This window comes from Notechis scutatus, chromosome 5 (genome assembly GCF_049901735.1).
Source record: "Notechis scutatus isolate UNSWTSFEM ecotype Mainland chromosome 5, rNotScu1.2, whole genome shotgun sequence".
Taxonomy (NCBI): domain Eukaryota; kingdom Metazoa; phylum Chordata; class Lepidosauria; order Squamata; family Elapidae; genus Notechis; species Notechis scutatus.
In genome coordinates, this window is record NC_142013.1 from 50,184,102 (window position 1) to 50,192,666 (window position 8,565).

At 35.5% G+C, this 8,565-nt stretch overlaps 1 pseudogene; it reads left to right on the forward strand.

Moving 5' to 3' along the window:
* Positions 1-1,956: 1,956 nt before the first annotated feature.
* Positions 1,957-6,923, forward strand: LOC148130474 (uncharacterized; annotated as a pseudogene).
* Positions 6,924-8,565: the final 1,642 nt, after the last annotated feature.

The following is an 8,565-nucleotide window of genomic DNA, read 5'->3' on the forward strand; positions in this document are numbered from 1 at the left end:
TTGAAGACCTATTTGTACACCCCTGTCTTTCCTAGATTCATTGACTTATCAATAAGATGCTGCCTGACTTCCAACAAGATGGAACATTTTTTGTTCCCTCTTTTTAAAATGAACATTATTTTGTTTCAATTATTTTAATTTACTGTTAATATTCTGACTTTTAACAACATGAAACATTTTTGTTCCCTCTTTTTATTATTTTTAATAAAAATAATATCTTAATATTATTTTAATATTTTGATTGAGGTATACCTTTGAGATTTGTTATAATAGGAAACAATATACAAATAATAATAGTAATAATAGTAATAATATCCTGCCACCAAACAGGAAGTAATGCTGCTTTCCTCCCCCTACCCCCCATTCCTGATCCTGCCTTTCTGCCACCAACCCAGGCACCTACCATCACTAATGATGAGAAGAAATCAACAAAATTCTACACTGGATCGGTCATTGACCAGGTCAACAAGGACCATGTCAGATGTATGGTTCCTGGACATCTGCCAAACAATGGGCTACAGGACTCAGTTGCTACTACTGGGGAACCATGGCGTGCAATTGTAAAATGACTGGGACAAAAGCGCAAAACTGGGACAACCAAAGAAAATTGAGAAATCATCAAATATTACCATCAGGCAGAACCAACAGCCATGGGATTTCAAAAAAGAATGATGCAACTGTGAAAGTGTATATGTAAGTTGTTTAGCAAAAATACTGAAAGAAAAGATTGAAAACCACATCAAAGAAAACATAGAAAGAAAAACACTACCTACCATTTGTGAAGTGCAAAGCAAACGAGTGAAAGATCTGTTAACTGCCATGAACAACATTTTAACTTCCATCCCATCCAGCACACTATATGAAATCAACCAACTAATGTATAGCACAGCCGTCATTATAACTGCAGAACTGGGTTATAAAATGCCAAAAAAGAAACCCACTGGAACACCAAAATGGAAAATTTGACTTGAATATAAAATAAAAAAAAACTATGAGGGGGTGTCAGCAAGTTAAAGAACTTGAAAGAAGGAAATCTAAAGAACAAAAAGCTGAAAAATAGTACATACAAAATAATACAACCTGGAGGAAAAAAACAATAATGGAAATCACTTAGTTCTTATAGAACAGTGATCCCCAACCTTTTGGCCTTGTGACCCGGCCGGCATCAGCTGGGCGCCGCGGCCAGTTCTCATCAGCTGGCGCATATCTTTTTGATGAAAAAGTGCTTCCGGTGACCTCACGGAAGCACGTTTTCATCAAAAAGATAAGCGGCGCTCTGCGCTCGATGAGCTTTTCCGGGTAGAAATGGCTTTCTGCCCGGCAAAGCTCACCGGGCATGCGCCGCCATCTTTTTGATGAAAACGTGCTTCCGTAAGCTTTCTACCTGGAAAAGCTCACCGGAAGCACTTTTTCATCAAAAGATGGCGGCAGCTCCCTGACCGGTAGGAGTTGTTCCCACAGACCGGTGGTTGGGGACCCCTGTTTTAGAAGAACTAAAACAACGTGTAATAGCAACAGTACAGAAAATTGAAAGATTCTAAGGATGAATAAAACAATATAATGAAAATGTCCAGTTCAGAAGAAACCAATACCTCTTCTACTATGAAAATCAAGTCCAAACTAATGTTCACCCATGTAAACAAAAAACTTTGAATTTTAGAAAGAACTATGGGAAAACCTAGTGGAATACAACAAAACTGCCTCCTGGATCAAAGATATTCAACAACAAACAACATGAAACAAAATGGAAAATATTGTAATAACAACTGACATCATTGCAAAACAAAGAAAGAAGGTCAAGAACTAGAGTGCACTCCAACTAGATCTGGACGAACTGCATGGATACTGCTAAAACACCTGACCAGTCTCCATCATTGCATGGCCATTCAATTTAATGAAATGCTTCAAAATGCAGCAAGCAAAGAATGGTTAACAGTTGGCTGAACATACTTGATAATGAACGATCCAGAAAAGAGCACAGAACCAAGCAACTACTGCCCAATTACTTGTCTGCAAACAACATTCAAACTTTTTACAAGAATACTGGCAAATTCAATATTAAATGATCTGAGAGAAAACAGTTTCTATCCAGTAGAACCAAAAGGAAATTATAAAAAATCAAGAGGAACAAAAGATCAGCTGCTCATTGACAAGATGGCACTAAAAAATGCAAGACAAAGAAAAACAAATTTGAATATGGCATGGATCAATTGCAAGAAGGCATTTGACTCACTACCCCACAGCTGGATTAATGCCAGTCTGGAAAACTTTGGAATCAGCAAAAATATTTGTACATTTTTGAAAGCAAACATGCAAAAATGGAAAACAATTCTAACAGCAAATGGGGAGAACATTGGTGAAGTCAACATCAGAAGAGGAATCTTCCAAGGGGACTCATTTTCACCACTACTGTTCAACATCGCATTAATTCCATTGACAATAATCCTACGAAACACAAAATTGGGATGCCAAATCTCAAGCCAACATGACAAGATAAACCATCTACTATACATGGAAGACTTAAAAATGTATGCAAACAGTCCCACAGAACTTGAATCAATACTCAACACAGTCCAACTGTTTAGCAATGACATCAGAATAAACTTTGGACTTGAAAAATGTGCCATATTATCCATGCAGCAAGGAAAAAATAGAAGGAATAGAACTGGGAAATGGAAGCATTGTGAAAGCATTAGCAAAAGATGATGGTTACAAATACCTAGGCATATTGGAAGCAGATAACATCTTGAATGGAAAAGTCAAAGAGTCAACGCAAAAGGGATACATTAGGAGGGTCTGCCAAATATTAAAATCAAAATTGAATGCTGGAAACATAATTAAAGCCATCAATACATGGGCAGTTCCAGTGATGTGTTACCCAGCTGGAATCATCAACTGGACTTTGGCTAAACTGGAAAATTTGGACCGGAAAATATGTAAACTTTTGAATGTGTATCACGCTTTACATCCACAGTGATGTCGACAGGCTATACCTGTCAAGAAGAATCGGGGGTAGAGAGCTATTGCAAGTCCATCAAACTGGAGAAGAAGAAAAAGCAAACTTTGTGAACCAAGTACAGAAAAATTGCTGCAGGCTGTGAAAATGGAGAACATTATTAAAACAACAGAAACAAAGGCAGAAAAACGGAAAAACAGCTAGATGACAGATTAAATAGATGGAAAACCAAAGCTTTGCATAGACAGCATTTGAAGAACATTGAAGGAAAATGTGATGACAACTTGACATGGGCATGGCTTAATATGAGAACCATCAAGAAAGAAATGGAAGGTTTACTACTTGCTGCTCAAGAACAAGCACTACAAACTAATGCCATGAAAGCGAAGATACAAAAATCCACCGACAATCCAAACTGTCGACTTTGCAATGACAAAGTTGAAACTGTTTCACATTTAATATGTGAGTGCTGCAAAATCATACAAACTGATTACAAAGCTAGACATGACCAAGTTGCTAAATTAATCCACTGGGCATTATGTAAAAAATATGACTTACCTGTATCTGAAAAGTTATGGTAACACTACATGGAAAAAATTGTCAAAAATGAGAAGATGAAGATCTTGTAGGACTTTCGTATACAGATGGAGCAGCATCAACAACATGCCCAATATCACAGTCATCAAAAACCAAAGTGTACGATTTATTGATATTGCTATACCAGGAGATGCCAGAGTCGAAGAAAAAGAACTAGAAAAAATCATGAAATATTGCAACCTGGTCATCGAAACTACCCAATTATGGATGAAACCTGTGACAGTGATACCTATGGTCATCGGGGCATTTGGCACCATGTCCAAGAATTTTACACAATACATCAAGAAATTGCAGCTTCCTGCAATAATCCCAGCAGAACTGCAAAAAACTGCACTACTCGGAACATCATATATTTTAAGAAAATACTTGGTCGATACCTAGGATGCTGGCAGCAACCCCTATCAACCATCAGTGCCAATTAATAATATTTGTGATGCATTTTTAAATGTTGAGTTGACTGAGTTTCATGTTTAATGAATAAAGTATATAATAGCTATTGTTTTATTCAAGAAAGCTGAGCCATAAAATCAAAAAGCACATTCTCTTCCAGTCCCTGTTCTTCCATATTCATTGTTCCATTCAGATTAACATCATAGGTTCAAGAACTATAAGGTACAAGGAGTTTTTACATATCAACTCTCTTCATCATATCCCTAGACACTGGAGCATAGCTAATGAAATGACGTAAGCTTCCTGAGTGATATACCTATTTCCTCATTCAAGTATAATTAACAATAGGCTTCTTTGTTCTATGAAGATCAATGACTAATTGGGAAAGGAAAAACTAATTCTAACTTTATGTTATCATGGAAGAAAGAGTTTAATGGAGGTGTAAAAGTCAAAAGTGGTGAGCAAGTTGAGAAGGAGATAATTTGTTTTAAAGTGTCTTTAGTCTTACTTCAGTTACCTTGATTAGCTACAATTTAAAATATAATTAACTTTCTGTGAAATGTGGCACTATTACCATTTTCACACTAATGTCAGATGGTAGCCTTAAATAACTTCATAAATTGAATTTAAGTAGAAAGAAGCTATCTATAGATAGGTCTATCTATAGATTTACTTTCAAATGTGTGAAGACAGTACAGATGCATTTGAAGACTTCCTGATGGACTATTGTCCCAAATTCCTGGCTTGGAAGGCATAATTCCATGACAATTATCCATCTTTTGGATATCAACTAGTTTTGTTACATATTTGAGAACCATGTTTTAAGACTCAGTTATAAATGTCTGAAGCATTGTTTGCATTTTAATAATGAAATAAATGTGTACTATATATCATGGTGGTTATTTATAGAATACATAATTCTAACAGAACAGTAACAGAGTAACAAAGTTGGAAGGGATTTTGGAGGTCTTACCATTTCAGACAAAGATGTCCAATGTCTTCTTAAAGTTTTTAAAAACCTCCAGTGTTGAAGCACCCACAACTTCTGGAGGCAAATTGTACCACAGACTAATTGTTCTAACTGTCTGGAAATTTGCCCTTAGTTCTAAGTTGCATCTCTCCTTGATTAGTTTCCATCCGTTGCTATTTCCATCCAGTGATTAGTTTCCATCCATAATTCTACTAGTACAGCTATAAGGGAAAGCTATAAAGATGATAACAATTGACTTGTTCAGCATCTAGAACCACAACAATTAAAGTTATAGTAATTTTTGGAACCCCATCTAGTAACCCTACTGCAACAATACAAATGGATTTTTCTGGAATCAACAACCCATCAGAAAGCAATTTAACAATCTTTGTGGTAGATCATGATTAATATGATCTATTTAAATGTATCTTTTTGGCTAATCTCAATTCAGGAAAAAATACTGCTGTGAAAAAGACCTTAAAGTTTTTGTTTCTTTTCCCATTTTTGATTTTTTTAAATCAATTATCTTGTCACTGAGATCTTTAATCGATTTTTAAACTTTATTGCATCCTGTTTTTGATAGAAAGGGAAAACAGCATGTTCACATTTACTGTAAAGATTACCAGGAATATACGGAAAGTCATTTGGTTCTCTGGTTCAAAAGGCAAAGAAGGAGAGAACATTTCCATTTATGGTGTAATCAGCTGCAGCTTATTTTGTGTTGATAATCTACTTCCTTGTCTTGCATCTTGGCTGCTAGTATAGTTTGCAGAAATATGCTTTCTGGTGTAGCAAGATCAAAGACAGGCCAAGGGTTAAAGGTTATAAGCTAAACAATTGATAATGCAAATTTAATTAAAGAGACAGTTTAAGAAGCAGATACCACTTTTAAGAGGCATGGCTAATGGTGCCAGAAACATGTTTCCGATATTCATCCTCTACAGATTGCATAGTTTATGGTCAGCCTGTGAAATCTTTATCCTGATGGAACCATTGTCCACTGCCCAAGCTATTCTGTCAAGTTATTTCCAAAAACAGACCATTGATTTTGTACTTTGCAAGGTATTTCCTGGGATTGAACAAGAAATTCATCTTGGTTTGCAGAGGTCTTTAGTCCTATGTTTTATCCTTCTTCCATATAATTTGCTTCTTCTATGCAATTATAGGATTTGTATGGCCATATTATATAACATAACTCTGGGACTCAAACAACAAATAGGCAAGTAATGAAATGCAATCAATCTTGAAACATTTTCCTACCATGTAATCTATGCAACACTTTCTCAAGGTGGATAAAGATGTCATTGAAACTATTTTAAACAAAGTACCTGGTAAGCAACATATCATATATGTTTTGTTTATATTGTTCATTTTTTCAGTCCTGGCACTTAAAAAGCTATATATAATTAATTGTCCCCATTGCCCATGTCAAGAAATTATTAGACAGTGTTGGATTATTTATAGATTTCTCAAAAGTTTAGAAGATACCGGTATATGGAAAAGTCTCCTTGACATTTGTCAGGGTTGATAAAGTCAGTTACAATTCTCATAGACTTACTAAAATGGCAGTGTCCACATTCCTATAGATACATTTGGCCGAAGGGAGCTTTAAAAACAACTGAAGAAGTTTCTTATAACTTTCAAACCCAAATGCATCCTTTGAAAGGACTTTTTCCATTTAATTTGTTCCTTCCCCACTTTTCACACAGTAAGGTATTAAATCATCTCATCACCTTCCAGATTTGTGTTGTGTAGGTTTTTGTCACAGTGTTGCTTCCAAAAAAACCTAGATCACTAGGAGTTACTAATAAATGTATTCCATAGAGTGTTATTCCTGGTTATTCCTGGTTATTCATTTTATTCTAATTACTTTATTTCTTTAAAAACACTTACTAAGCTTACAATTGTTTTATTGAATTGTCTTTTTCTTTTCAGATGATGAACATCTGTGACTGTATAGCTGTCAAAATAAATACAGTTAAGATTTGTGAAAGTCTGTGTAACATTTAAGAAAAGGAAAAACAATGTTCTTTTGCACACAAAATATATGTTCAATTTTTAGTGCTGATCTTATCATAAACAATAATTTTGAATGTTAAATTCATCTTTGAGTATAGATTTATTTGAACTTGGAAGTACAATGAGGCTAATTACTATTATTTAAAGGCAAAGGAAAAATGTAAATATCTAGAACTTTTTCCAGAGAGAAAATGTCCTTGTGAGCATCATTTTCACACACACACACACACACACACACACACACACATATATATCATTTTTAGCCATTGTCTATCCACTGCAGGATGAAGGCCTCTTCTGCATGTTTCAACCAACATGATCCTGAGCTACCTTTTGCTAATTGGGCCTGCAATGCTTGCTGATGTTGTTGATCCATCTTGTTTTAGGTCTTTTTATGGATGCTTTTTATTAAGTGGGATCCATTCTAGACTGTCTTGGTCCACCTGCCATCAATTCTTCTTATTATATGACCAGCCCATTTCCATTTCAATTATTTTATTGTCTTGATGATACTGGATAAGTTTGTTTGTTCTCTTGTCCATGTGTAGGTCTTTTTATCTTGTCTTGTAATGCTGAGCATTTCCATGGCTCTTTGCACCACTCATAGCTTTTGCATCAATTGTGAGATTAGTGTCAATGTTTCACTGGCATATATTAGAGCAGGTAGCACATACTGATGGAAAACTTTTCTCTTCAGGCATAGGGGGACGTTGCTCTTGAAAATTATGCTTAGCTTGCATATATATAACACACACACACATATATGGGGCATTCAGCAAGCTAAGCATATGTATATATAAATAACTCAGTTCAAAATTGCTTACCCCCAAAAAATGGTGCTCACAAGAAGGACCATGCTGATGGACTCTTGTCTTTATCAGTATGATGAGAAACAGTACAGTCAGCATGGGTAACTAGTGGCACAAATAACCCAGTCAACAGCTGTTATCTTGGGCAGGTGTTGACCTGGCTTCAGACAAAATCCTTATGGCTCATTTTTCTCCCTTACCTTGACCCCCTTTTCACTGCTATCAGGAGCAATACTATACAAATGTTATGTATTCTGGTAGACCTTTTACTTCAGTTAGATATGACATGAAATTATGAAAGCAACATAATAAGCAATTTTTTCCTGTTAAACATGTCTTTTTCTATAATTTGAGATTGATTATTAAGAAGGTGTTGATTTTGCACTAGAATATTACCCCAGGTTTAATTCTTGGAATTTTGTATATTCTGCACAAGTACTTTTTATAACCCAAACCTGTCAGTCTATGCCTGTGTTGTCTGCAATTTCAAATGATTCCTTTCTCTTATACCAGGGCTTTCCAAACTTGGCAACTTTAAGACTTGTGGACTTCAAGTCCCAGTATTCCCCAGTCAGCATGACTGGCAGATGAATTCTGGGAAATGAAGTCCAGAAGTTTTAAAATTGACAAGTTTGGAGACCCCTGTCCTATAATTAGTCATGCAAATACATGAATTTGCAATAAGAGTCATAAATCTTTTAGATTTAAACTCAACATCCATCAATGATGTAGTTACTGAAAGACCAAATTCTGCCAGTCTCTTGAAGGATAGACGGAAAGTTCTTCACAGAAACATTTTGTTTCCTAGCTAAGGGAACCATGAA